This window comes from Triplophysa rosa, linkage group LG22, assembly GCF_024868665.1.
Source record: "Triplophysa rosa linkage group LG22, Trosa_1v2, whole genome shotgun sequence".
NCBI classification, from domain to species: domain Eukaryota; kingdom Metazoa; phylum Chordata; class Actinopteri; order Cypriniformes; family Nemacheilidae; genus Triplophysa; species Triplophysa rosa.
Genome location: NC_079911.1, coordinates 12,887,102 through 12,900,494, shown reverse-complemented (window position 1 = coordinate 12,900,494; position 13,393 = coordinate 12,887,102). Strand labels below are relative to the sequence as shown.

General features: G+C 36.8%; 1 long non-coding RNA gene across 11 annotated transcripts in view; it reads left to right on the top strand.

Moving 5' to 3' along the window:
• LOC130545850 (uncharacterized) overlaps positions 1–13,393 on the top strand; it is a 46,222-nt gene that overhangs the window by 136 nt on the left and 32,693 nt on the right. For 5 of the 11 annotated variants that reach the window (XR_008961715.1, XR_008961718.1, XR_008961713.1 and 2 more), the window contains exons 1-2: positions 36–272; positions 13,271–13,345. This is a non-coding gene — a long non-coding RNA (uncharacterized LOC130545850). Of the gene's footprint in view, positions 1–29; positions 273–13,270; positions 13,346–13,393 lie in introns of those variants that run through there. The other 6 variants (XR_008961711.1, XR_008961709.1, XR_008961717.1 and 3 more) reach the window with 5 other exon arrangements.

Below are 13,393 nucleotides of genomic sequence, written 5' to 3'. Positions count from 1 at the left end.
CCTCTCTCTCTCTCTCTCTCTCTCTCTCTCTCCCTCACTCACTCACTCTATTTCCCTCTCCCTTCTCTGTTGTGTCGCACTTTTCTTTCTACTCTTATAAGCCGTGTTGCATTCTCATTCCCATTTCTCTTCCTTCCAAATGTGGGTGTCTGTCTACCTCTCAACCTGACGCATTGATGTACAGCTCGCATGGAAAGTTCCTGAGGAAGATGTTTATTTACTTTCTCGTCTCTGCCGGACACTGAGACCATTTGCACATCATTCTGTATCTAGTAAGTACCTGCACCAGCGCAGTGTCATTAAAATGTGTGGTTTAAAAAACAAGCGCAACTGGATTCCCGGGAGTTGATGCTGCACGTGGTTTGTTTTGCGCTGCATGGGTGTATTTTAAATGCGACATACGTGCGCGCGTCTTTTTGGAGCTGAATGCACATCTTTTACAATGCTTGTGTAACGATCCTGCGTTGTCTTGTGTAAGTGATTGTATAACCCAACTATTGCTTCCTTGTCGCTAATGCATGTGTGTAAACAACGTGTTTTGACAGTGAATCCACGTGCACTCGTGTGTAAGAGTATGCGTGGCTGCGTTTGAGATTTGCAGGTGTGCGTGAGTGTTCATAACGGGTTCGGTGCTGTGTGTCAGAACGCGACACCTTGTTTGGGGTCGGTTGTCATTTCACGAAACTAATGGAATGAACGAACCCCTTGAACCGCGATTTAGCTGAGGACACTCCCCCTCTTACACACGCACGTCCCTCCCTCTCTCGCTTTATTTATTTCTCTTTTCCCTCTCTCTCTCCGTGTGCTCCTGAGGAGCAGCTCCCCCTTTCGATTGTCCTGATGTTGTTTTTCTCGCTATATTTCGTTTATGGGTGGGAGTCGATTCTAAAAGAATCGATTCTTTGAATCAAATGCAATAGGGAATTAAATTTACTTATTGGGATTTCTTAATTGTTTATTAAATTACTACACACAGTTTAGTCCCTATAAATGGGAATTTTGACTTGAAATCTTTTGATAGGGTTTACTAGAACAAGTTTACTGGTTTTAGGGACTTTCTGTTGTTTACATCATCACAGTAGTTTGTTCTTAGCATTGTGGGTGTATCGTTGAATCATTCACTAAATGGATTCGTTTAATAACAACGAGTTGTTCATGACTGCCTGCAACTGCAAGTCTATTCGTTTAAAACCAACTGCAAATGGTGATATATCATTCAGCTGAGGTGTGTTCTAATTTATGCGCGCTGCGCAGATCTATCGGCATATTATACAAAGTATCGCGAGAGCAATTTAAGTGCATACGTAATAGTCTGCTCTCGAGTCGCTCTCGCGGGACTTTGATGTATTACGCCGATTGGTCTGCGCAGCGCCGCAAGAAATTCATGAAGGTGTCTGCTAAAATGAATTTCTAATCATCTAGACGCTGCTTGACGGTTTTCTTACAAATGCTATTTTAGGGTTTATTTGAATAGAAAATGCAATTCATTGCCATTTATTTCTACTATTTATAATACTCTGTAACACACAATCTAATATCATAAGATCACATGATACTGTATATCGACTGTATCCGTTTCAAACATCTTAATCCTCTATCAGACGTGAGTTTATTTAATCCTCTGTTTTGACATACAGGTGCTAGCAGGGTCACAGACAGAGGCTTTAAAACATCTGGTAGACTTTAGTGAAGGCCAGCCTAGTTCTGAACATCCCCGTGCGTCACACACTCACTACGCTTTCACTGGTTCATTTGGCACTGATCTCTGGCTTCAAGTTGAGAAAGAATGTACTTGAAACTTCCTCTGGAAAGAGCACTTTCCTGCCCTAAATGTAATCTGAGAAGTATTTCTGACTTGTTTTTTCCTCTCTTTTTACTGTTTGGCATGTTAGGATGATTCTCTTTTTATCTACTAGAGCTTGTAGCGCCATCTAGTGGTTATATGTGATAAAGTACAGACGAACCCAATGACCTCTCTAAAACATTGAGGTTTACTGGGAAAGAATAAATCAACGGGGAATTCTTGATAGTGTACAGTGTAAGATACAGAATGTGTACAGATTTAAGTTTTATTTCACGGTGAAAAAAATCCTCAAAGTGTTAATGGACAGTTCAGCGATCGTTAGGTTGGTGCATTTTTGTTGAAACCTTGCTGTGAGGTAGACAGTCACGAGTATAAGAATTTCACTTTTTATTGTTCTTTATTATATGGCGTTGTCTTTTCGGTGTATGGATCATACCATGTATGGAAATTAATGTAAGCCCTTCTCTGTACCAATGCATGTATACACTAAATACCAAATTCAAAAAAAAGATCGATCAGTGATATTAGATAAAGTAACAAACTGAAATGAAATAATGAATAAGCGAATAAATTAATAAACTTACTGGATTGTTTTGGGAATTAAACAGAACGTTGCTCCCCTTGCGTTTTTTTTCTGTCAACTGCACACTATGTCCAGATGATGGCGCCATAGACCAGTGTTGATGTCACGTACTTGATGTCTTTGTCTGATAACTGAGAGCCAAAAGTTGTAACATTTTCTAAAGGGCCCCACAGTGTTTTGGAAATCATTAGACTTTCAGTGTTTGTCTGTAGTGCTTTTAATTTACAAATTAGTCTTGCTTTTACTAAAAGTAATGAAATTCTGTGAAGACATATGATGAGAACATGATGAGTGATGTTTGTATTTTATGCTGTGAAAGTAGTGCTTGACCTGTCTTTAACATCTTTCCTGTCAAAGATCAAATGTTTTCTGTTGGGTGAGGTCATTGCAGATCTGGTTATGTGATATGTGGTGTGTGATCATATGTCGTCTCTTTTTTTCATTGAAAAAAGATTTGTCATTATATACCAGTTTTACTTTGGGAAAGGCCGTGGTGAACAGCGTTTGAACTTGTTTTACACACATTTACTTTTTATAATGCTAACTTTTTTTCTATTGTTATATTTTTAATGAGAATTTGGCATGAACATCCTACCACCTTAACTATCATCAGTACAATGTAATGTGAAAAGATCACATTTGTATTACTGTAATGCAGTGATCTGCACCTGTATATTTGGAATAAAAGGTTATGTCATATACCTTAAATAGCTTTCCTGTTGCTCAGTGGTAAGAGCATGGTGCTAGCAACGCCAAGTTCATGGGTTCGATCCCAGGAATTGCACATACTTAGAAACAAATGTATAGTATAATGCAATGTAAGTCAGTATGCAATGTAAGTCGCTTTGGATAAAAGCGTCTGCCAAATGCATAAATGTCAATATAAATATACATTTAAATTTTACGTGGACAATGAAAAATGTAGCTGAATTTAAGTTAAATTAGAGTTTTTCTCCTTAGAGTTTTCTTTTTATTTTATTAATGCATATTTGATTTTGTCACATAAATCAATTTAAAGAAATATGCTAAAATCCCTGGCCTGCTGTGTTAGGAACACGATGATTTGGTTGTAATTGTAAAGTATAAGAATAAACAAATTTAAAGAATAATCATGAATGTAAGTCAGGGTAGCATTTGTTGTACTCAATTTAATATTGTTTAATAACAATAATAGTAGTAGAAAAAAAACGGACAGGTTGGTCCATAATTGTCGTCGAAATAAAGTCACACTTTAAAATTCTATGTTCCTAAAAATATACTTTATTTTTGCAAAATGAAAAATATTTTTTTCCTTTTGATTATTAGTGAATTTAGTGAATTCTTAGTGTTTTTTAGTTGTTATAACTCAGCTATCATTCAGTAATATTTTCAAAAATCATCTTTACTCTTTTTTTAATTTTTGAAAGAAACTGTTGTCCAGCAGAGGGTGAATAGTTAAACTATTTGTGTTTTAACTCTTTGAAATACATAAAATGCATGAAACAAGGATGTAATGATGTATGACAAGTGGCCCTATCACCAGTCCTGTCACATAACATCATTAATCACTGAACATGGCATTTGATGAAGATCTTTACAAAGCGGTGATTTTGGTTCTTATGTCTCTTTTGTCTGGTATCTGAATTTTGCATTCACTGCTCATATGAGTCACAGCTCGACCCCAGCATCTCTCTTTGTCTGTCTCTCTGTGGGAGACAGGACGACATGTACTCTACCCCCTATTAGGAAAGTCAGTTGTTGTTGTTATAACTTCAACCAGCCTGCAATCTCACAGACCTTTGAACCAGGTCCGCTCACGCTGACCGCCATTTTTGTCAAGTTGTAAATATTGCACTCTGTCCCTCTGCTGAGGTGCAAACGAAACATTCGTACTGCTGGACTGTGATGTGAATTGGCCTTCGAACAAAGTCACATACACTATGAAATCAGATGACTATACTTACTGTAAATCTGTATCATGTTACTGAATGAATGGGATGTTAATGTACGTACAAATGCATTACTTTGAACTACATGGTATGTCCAAACACAATGGTATTATCATGGTACATGCCCAAAAACATTGTATTTCGATGGTACTTTGAACTTTATAATTTGTAGTTTATAAGTAGTAATTGATTGTCATGAATCATGATAATTGAGACAAATGTTTTGTCATTAGCTACTATTAAGTAAATTGCTGTCAGAATAAAATGACCGCATTAGCTGTGTTATGGTCAGAATGGAAATTAAAAGTCAACTGTAAATCAATTTAACCCGGTATAAAAAACAATATGAGACATTATATTTTAACATTTGCACTTGAGACGTCATTTTGAAGATTCATTGTACTATACGTGTGTGTGTGTGTGTGTGTGTGTGTGTGTTTTCCTCCAGCTATTTGCATGGCAGTTCTACGATGTAATTTTGCTGTAATAAGCTTTGAAACATGTTTGGGTAGGAAAAAGCTGTTTGTTTATTTAATTAATGTGATTTAAAGCTTCTTGTGTTTCTGAAATAATGCACCAGGTTTCCATCAATAAAAGGATGGGTGATGTACGTCTATCTAATACTCTCCACCAGCACGTTATATTTGAAATTGCAAAATGTGTTTGAGGGTTTGTAGAATTAAAATGCACCAAAGACCCTGAAATAAAATTGTGATTACACGCTGGAGTGCCCTAAAGCTGTCATCTGCTATGACAATAATGTCAGGGTTGGGTTAGAACAGTGATATTATGTTGCAGGATTTACAGCCAAGAAGCACAACTATTCACAAACGCTCAAATACACTTTCCTGAAAAATGAATAACGTGGTTTAGATACTTATTTATACTCTTATACGCATGGTCATAATGAGTGACAAAGGAAATCGTTCCTGTCCGTGTTTATTATGGCTTGACGTATTTTTGTAAAGGACAACGTTCGGAAGAATTTAGCTTTATGTAATGTTTAAATATTTACATTTGTTGTTTTTTGTTAATATCATAATGTTTAAAGATGGTGGATTTTATTGCTATTCTTTTGTGCTGTTGATAATATTTTGTGCTATTCTCTTACAATGACAAATACGTTTGAACAAAATTTCTAGATTAGTTAAAAGTTAATAAGTACATTAGTTGCATATACAAACAAAATCTAAATGGAGCTTTTTATCTAAATGGTAGGGCTGTGCAATTAATCGAAAATAATTGTAATCGTCAATTTTGGCTTTCAACAATTACAAAAACAAAATAATTGACGTAAAACGATTATTGTGCCGCATTTCATTTTGCAAGGATCATCTCTTTTCTTGTGGTATAAATCCACAGCACACCCCCTTCCTTTACAGTTGTTCTGCTGTGCTATTTCTTTACATTTATTTTTCAGTTGAATTCACAGTTTAAAAGCCAAGTTTTTTTAATTTTTCTATGTTGTTTTAAAACTTAGTGAGTAATCATGTTAAATAATCGGGATCTCAATATTGGCCAAAATAATCGTGATTATGATTTTTGTCATAATCGAGCAGCCCTACTAAATGGAGACATAACTTACTATCATAAACGTATTTCTTTTTATTGTAACCCAACAATACTTATAAATGTTAACATTGATTAAATAAAAATATGCAATTATCTACATATATATATATTTTCTTTCTTGTGATGTCCCTAGAAGGTTTCGATTTATCTATCATCTGAAGGTATTTTTTCATCAAATTCACCTCTTGGCATAAGTAGGCTAGATAGACACATACTTAATGTATATACAGTATAGACTTATATATGAGCTTTTCAAATCTCAAATAATAGTCAAATAATTCAAAAAATTTTAAGTTATTCATTTAAGCAAGTTGTATATTTAAGGATATTTGTGAGAACATTTTTTACACACACAGAGCAATACGCCCTCTATTGACCATGACCTTGTCACAGACTGTGATGAAGCCTTTCTCACTCTATCAAGAAACTCTCAAGGGTCATAGTGTCTATATACCACACCTCCACCGACACCATACCACCTGCATTCATGCTCTTAAAACCCATTGCCCAGGTGCACGCAGATAGACGCTGGCACACCTCACCCCTCCCTGCCCCTCTTTTGCCACACAATGGCCCTCTAATCGTGCGTGTCATTCTGGGTTGTGGGCGGGTTTGAGTTGTGAGTCAGATCCGTACCTGCTCAGGGCCCTGAAACCACGTTTGAAACACACGAAAGGAAACTGCCGATTCATACGGGTGACAGGTGTGAATGTGTGAAACGTGCTTGCTCTGTGTTAAGGTAAATGTAGTTTGGCACGGTGATCTGTCTTAAGATCCTAGTGTTCTTTAAACTTTAATTCAACTTTTTCATCATTTCAGTTCAGTCCTATTGGTGTCAAACCCAGGACAAAAGCTTTGCATGTGACGTTATGAATGGAACACAGACATTTTTGTTTGATTCATTTCACTCATTCGCTAGTAGGAAAGTGACACAACATTCATTCCATGACTGAATTACTGAATTTTAAAAAAATTATATTAACTTTGTGTGCATGTGTTTTGTGCATGCCTACATTTTTGTGCACATATTGGAGTTTTCTTGAGTGTTTACTTTTGTAATTGTGTTAGTAGTACAGACTAATAAAACGTATACTTATAAAACACAAGCAGATTTATACTAGAAGTAACGTCAGATTACATTAAAAGTTTAGCAAGTTCCAGAGAACACATGCTAGTGCAGAGATATAGAGGGGAGAGAGCAACAGTAAAAGGGACAGTTCACCCTTTAACTTTTTGGTAAATTCTGTTGTCATTTTCTCACTCTCTTGTTGTTTCAAAGCCGTATGATTTTCATGCATCTGGTGGCCACAAAAGAAGATGTGAGACAGAATGTTCCCTCTGGTCTTTATGATACAATGAAAGTAAACGGTGATCAAAAACACACCATAAAAGTATTGAAAAAAAGTATTATAAAGTCAAGCTTATTCAGTGAGACCTTCCTTGCTGTAGCTCTCAGATCTTGTTCCATTTAATTTTGTGCAAAAATTTGGCACATCGTGAGAAAAAATGATCCTTGACGCTGATTAATCTGGCATAACAATCACTATGCATTAACAACTACCGGTAAACACACTCAAGCATAACATCAGAGCTAGTTGAAAGTGGTGGGCTTGGTACTGACTAGTAAAGACTTTTTTCATGTCACAGCCGGGAAGTTGAGGTGTGATGTTCGTATCTGTGCGCTTTTGCTCTTCGTTTTTTTTCTGGTGTAAGAACACAGAAGCGTGTAATCGTCACTTTGAGGATATACAGAGTCCTTCTTAAGAATAATTGATAGTTTGCTTAAGGTCAATAAATGATGTAATGTAAAAGCGTTTTGCTTCTGTGTAGTCTTACAGGGCGCTTCCTGCCCTCCTGAAAGATGAAAACAAATATGGGTGTAATTATTGGAGTTCTCATTGTCAAAGCTTTAGATCGGCCTGTATCATCAGTGTTTCTTATGTAAGGTTACTTTTCTCTGTTACCTGTCAATCAATGCATTTTGTGACCGGGGCTAATTGTCACAAGGGTTGTATTAAGGTTTTTAGTTAAAAGTTTTGGTTTTAATTTTTCCAGTGTTAGATTTTACATTTTTGCTATTAAAATTTGTGTGTTAAGAATTGTTTTACTAAGTTTACTATTGGGTTACAAAAAGATTACAATGTGACAACTTACCCCATACAGTATGTGCCACAGCATGAGTCACTGAATGTGTTTTCATGAACTATACATTTTTTTCTATAGATACATCGATGTATACCAATAATCACTATCAGTCGATAAAAGCAATTTTTCATAAAAACAGCCAATGATCAGGACCTGCCAATCAAAAAGGACAGGAAAATGTGTGCTCTCTGTATATAAAATGTTAAGAAACATAGTTTGATGTTCAGTCATTGTATGAATTGATAACATTCAGAAAGTTAAGAATTATTAATTTAATCTTCAGAATCGGCAGATATCACTCTGAATCAGAATCAGAATCAGAATCAGAATCAGAATCAGAATCAGAAGAGCTTTATTGCCAAGTGTGCTTGCACACACAAGGAATTTTCTTTGGTGTTGGAAGCTTCTAGTACAGACATTCAACACAATGACAATACAATATAATACGATTTACAGTCTAGAAGATTCTAAATTGTGCATATATAAATATATAAAATTTATATATCTCTGAATAGTCGCCTCTTGTGGATAAATTTAGTATCGTGCATCTCTATTTTTTTCCTATACATTTTTAATAACTGGAGAGATGTTCAATAGATTTTCTAAGCAGGATCTTACAGTATGTACCCTTGGCTACAACATTTCTAAAATAAAAAATAGGCCCCAGTCTCTCCTATTTGTTTGCAGTCTCTCATACCTTCCAGTTTGTGGCCTTTTTATTTTGACAACCTCATTTCTTTGTCTGTGTCCAGTGGCATGGCAGTGGGTGGAGGGACCAGAATGAGCTCATGTGGTTTAAAATCCCACATTGATAAATCATGAACTAACCCCCACGCATACAGTCACAGAACCACCCCCCACCCAACCACACATTACTTCAGCCCAGGGGATGCTGTCTCATAGTCACCTTCCATACACAGATTTCAAACTGTCATCCTGGGATTGATCATAGTAATTTAAGTAACCGTCTCTTTGTCTAGTCTAAAATGATTTGGATGATGTTTTCTACACACTTTATGTAAAAAATGTGTTTTACAGAAGCACCGTGGGTGCCACAAACACAATTATGTCACCGGTGATCTAAACTAAAGTGATTATCCAAATAGGATGTTGAGCTTAAAGGGGAAGTGTGTCATTTTTTTTTCTTTGTTGAAGCACATTCTCCTAATGATGCTTATTATGTAGAGACAGCTGTAAGAAAGCTGTTTGTAGGTTGATTTCCCGAGAAGTGTAAACACTAGGGTTTTTTCAAAACATTGCTCCGCATGACACGACACGTTGGCTCAGCCAATAGCGTGAGTTTGGGGCGGGACTTTTTTTTCCTAGCCAATGGCAGATGCAAATAGTTTTGATAGTGTGAAGAAACCTGTTTGAAAACAGTTCTTTTTTTACAATTTCCCTTGTTGTCGAAATCGAACGTACTTCATTTTAAATGCCATTTGAAAAGTAAGGATATTTATGAATTACAATTACAACTACAATGAACTTGTAAAATTTAGCAGAAAAATGGCTTTAACTGTTTAATCTGATCAATTTAATTTTTAATAATTAAATTATGAACAAGCCAAGCAGCAGTTGGAGAACTGACGGTTGCCAGTTCACACACCATGAATGAGGGTTGCCAGATCCCAGCCCACTGTGTGACAGTGTTGGCTGCACTTTTGCTCTGTTTGAACATGTGTACACTTCACTAGTGATCTGGCTCGTCTTTATTGCTTGACCTGGGTTTCTGTGGGCAGCCACAAGAACGTCCACTCTTTCATTTCCATTATGCCATCGCTTTGGACTCTGGGCCGGTGTTCAGAGCAGACAGCTATTGTGGGGAAAAAGAGAAGTATTTTATTTTATTGACTTCACAGCTGTTTACATAATTCAACATTGTTTTTTCGACCAACGACCACGTAATGTCAGGCAGGGTAAACATCTCCATGGAGACTGTTATTCTGACAAAACCTACATTTTTTTTCTTGCTGTCTTCTCATTCACTGTCAATGTTGTTTTTGGTGAATGAAGCTTCCGTGACTGAGTCTCATATTTTTGAACTTATTGGATGTAATTTAAATGGTCAAAAAGAAAATTGGCTGTGGTATTTTTGCTTCCATTGAAGAACACAAGATGCTCTCAAATCATAACATGCACATCAAGTTTTGCATAAACTTGTGTTTGCTTTTTTTACCGGTATACTCCTGTGTATTTTTTGTACAGTTATGTAGGATGCTATATTCAGGAGGTTTACAGATTGAAGTTCGAGATATTTCATATTAATTTTAGTGAATGAACATCATTCATACCTTTCGTTTGCACACCTCATTGCCACAACAAGGAAAACTCTTGTAATAAAATATCTGCTCCGTTTGAACATCTACCAGCCCGACTCTTTGTATAGTGTCTCTGCACGCAGACAGCATTCCAAGACAACAACACACCTGAATGTAAAATAAAATAAAAAAAGAACACAGGCAAAGACATTAATGCTGTTCTAAGGCGCACAGATGTTAAAACGAGGTGGATGAGCATTTCTCAGATTTACAAAGATTCTTTCAGATTTACAGGGACCGTGAGCAAAATCACTTCGGTAGAATTATTTAAAATGAATGATTGTATTTAACAAATGAAAACGTTGCATCACATCTTTAAAAATGAAAAATTTATTATCTGGGCACAGTCGCAGTTTGAGATGCGTGCTTTTTGTTTACCATTTTATCTTACAGGCTAAATCATCAGTATCCGAAAAAGCGAATTCTTCGAAATAGCTAAAGAATTACAAAAGCTTTTCTGGCATAACGGGTTGGTAGTAACTGCACCTTAGAGTCATGTTGTGTAATTCCGACAAAACAAAAGTTTTAGGGAAGTTCTTGCCATTGCTCAATATTAGGATTGCTGTGACTCATTGGTCCTATATGAAAACCATTGAAGAAAAGTGACAGTCTGGTATGATGACAGATGATTCAGACTTTTAAAGCATTCCTTTACGGAGATTAATACGCCCGGCGGCGTTATCAGTTTGTGCAATAGCTCTTGGGTTGCTAGGCTAGCCTGGTTTAACTCCGATGGTTTTGGCCTACTTTGTACCGGAAGTCGGAGACCTGGCCCTGTTGCAAAACTTTTTTTTTGTTGCTTCGAATTGCATAATTCTCAACTGGCTTGTGTGTAGAATGTGCGTCAGAGAGCACTCCTCTTTTACACCGTGTTAAACAATCATTCAGTCATAAATAAACTACACCTGCGAGAGCCCTCTGTTTACAGAGCGAATGGGCCTGTGGTGTCAGGTGCGTGTGTACATGTAGAAGCATGTAAAGTCTGTGTAGGAGTGTCATATTGTCAATTCAAACGTTGTAGTGCTCTTGATTTGTCGGGACAGGCAAAACATTTATCATCAGCTGTGTGTGATGTGTTAAAACTAGTTTTTTTCTTGATTCATTAAGTCGTACTTCTGGAAACACAGAAAATCCAAAAGCAATATGCCAGCTACATCATGTCGAAAATAATGTTATAACTTACTATGTTAAAGGTCAAGTGTCAGGGCTCTAGACTCATTTTTCCCACTGGTCGCACTTCTGGGATCCACTTTCTCAGTTGGTCGCACCAACTTACAATTTGGTCGCACCCTAAATTTATCATAATGACCTTGCATAATGACTAGGGATGTGCACGAATGTTCGAATATTCGATCCGCAATAACTATTCCAATATTAAAAATGCTATTCGAATATTCATATGCCCGGATCGTGTTTTATGCTCGGCTCACATCACCATATTAAAATGTTTCAAAACTGGTGAGCCACAGAATTCGTTAACACTACTTACATTAGGTAGAACAATACCAACGTAATATTCGAGCGTTATGTTTTTATTACCTTAGAATGAGCTACAAGTATTTCTATCTACATACACCGTGGGTCCCCTTACATGGGATTCACCATGTTGTTTCTACAGTAGCCCTAAACGGACAAACTGCTCTACAGAGTGCATTTCGTAAATACGATGTGTCCTTTGGCAAAGAAGCGAAAACATGACGACATCATCTGTTTTGTGTCAGCCACCGAAGCACTTTAAAGGGGAGGAGGGAGGGATGGAGTGGGTCATTGGTTGCAATTCGCAACCTCCCCACTAGATGCTGCTACATTTCATACACTGGATCCTTAAATAGATTTTACCCCTCATAAAGTTGAATAATACGGTTTCTCTCTGTTTCTTTCTGCACTTGTAATCACTTTTCTATGTCATATTTCTATTAAATAAGGGGATATATACATATATTGAGTAACTATGTATATATGATTAAAATGAAAGGTAATCCAAAAATTCAAACTCTTTCATTATTTATTCACCCTCATCTCATTCAAAACCTGTATGACTTTCTTTCTTCTGCAGAACACAAAAGAAGTTATTTTAGGAACATTAGTAACCAAACACTGTCCCCCATTGACTTCCATTGTATAGACACCACCAAACCACTGTGACATTTCTCAAAATATCTATCTATTGAGGTCACAGGGTCACGCCACCTCATCTCCCCTCCCACTCTCATCATGTCTTCCTCGCTGTACAGAGCAACAGTTGGCTGGTGACACATCATTTCTGTATTTGTGATATGAATGGATTGCAGAAAAGCAGTGAGTGCGCTAGTGCTTTTGCGTGTATGTGTGCGTGTATAATGGAAAGTTGTCTGATGCCTTCTTATGGTAATGTATTTGACACAGGTGCAGTACTCTCCCTTAGCAACGGTCTTTTCTTCCCCAGAGTTTCTTTTTTCTCCTTTGATCCATGGCTTGTTTCTGCCTCCTGGGTTTCCAATTATCACCCCCTAGTGTTTCTGCCTCCCACTTATGGCTTACAAGTAATTGCAGGTCACGTCATGTGATGCGGTTTTGACGTACAGTCATTGCCAAATAATTTTTAATCTTTGTGCCCTCTTTTTAATGTGCATTTTGCTGGGTGCTTTTATTACAGTAGGGTTAGTCGATTTATACTAAAGCTATTTTGTATTGGTTCAATTGTATTTAAGTGTGCTCTGCTGTGTTTGTTTTTAGTATATTCAATATTTAATGAACATCACTGATTAATTTCCAAGTTGTTTATCAATACTAAAAAGTATTAGTTGGTTTGTTAGTAGATGTCTGTCTAGAACTTGCCTGGAGTCATGCAGATTTTTCTTGCACTATATATTCATCTACATGGAGTATATTACGTTAAAAATGTATATGTTTTTTAAATAATTCTCCCTTTTTCTTCTAGGGTCCTCACACAGCCCATGCAAATGTAGTGGGGGTAGAGGCGTCTCTTTTGGCTCTCCTCTCTGAAGTGAAGCAGGTAAGGGAGTTGGGCTATCATGACTCTTGGCCTTTTCATCAGAGGGTC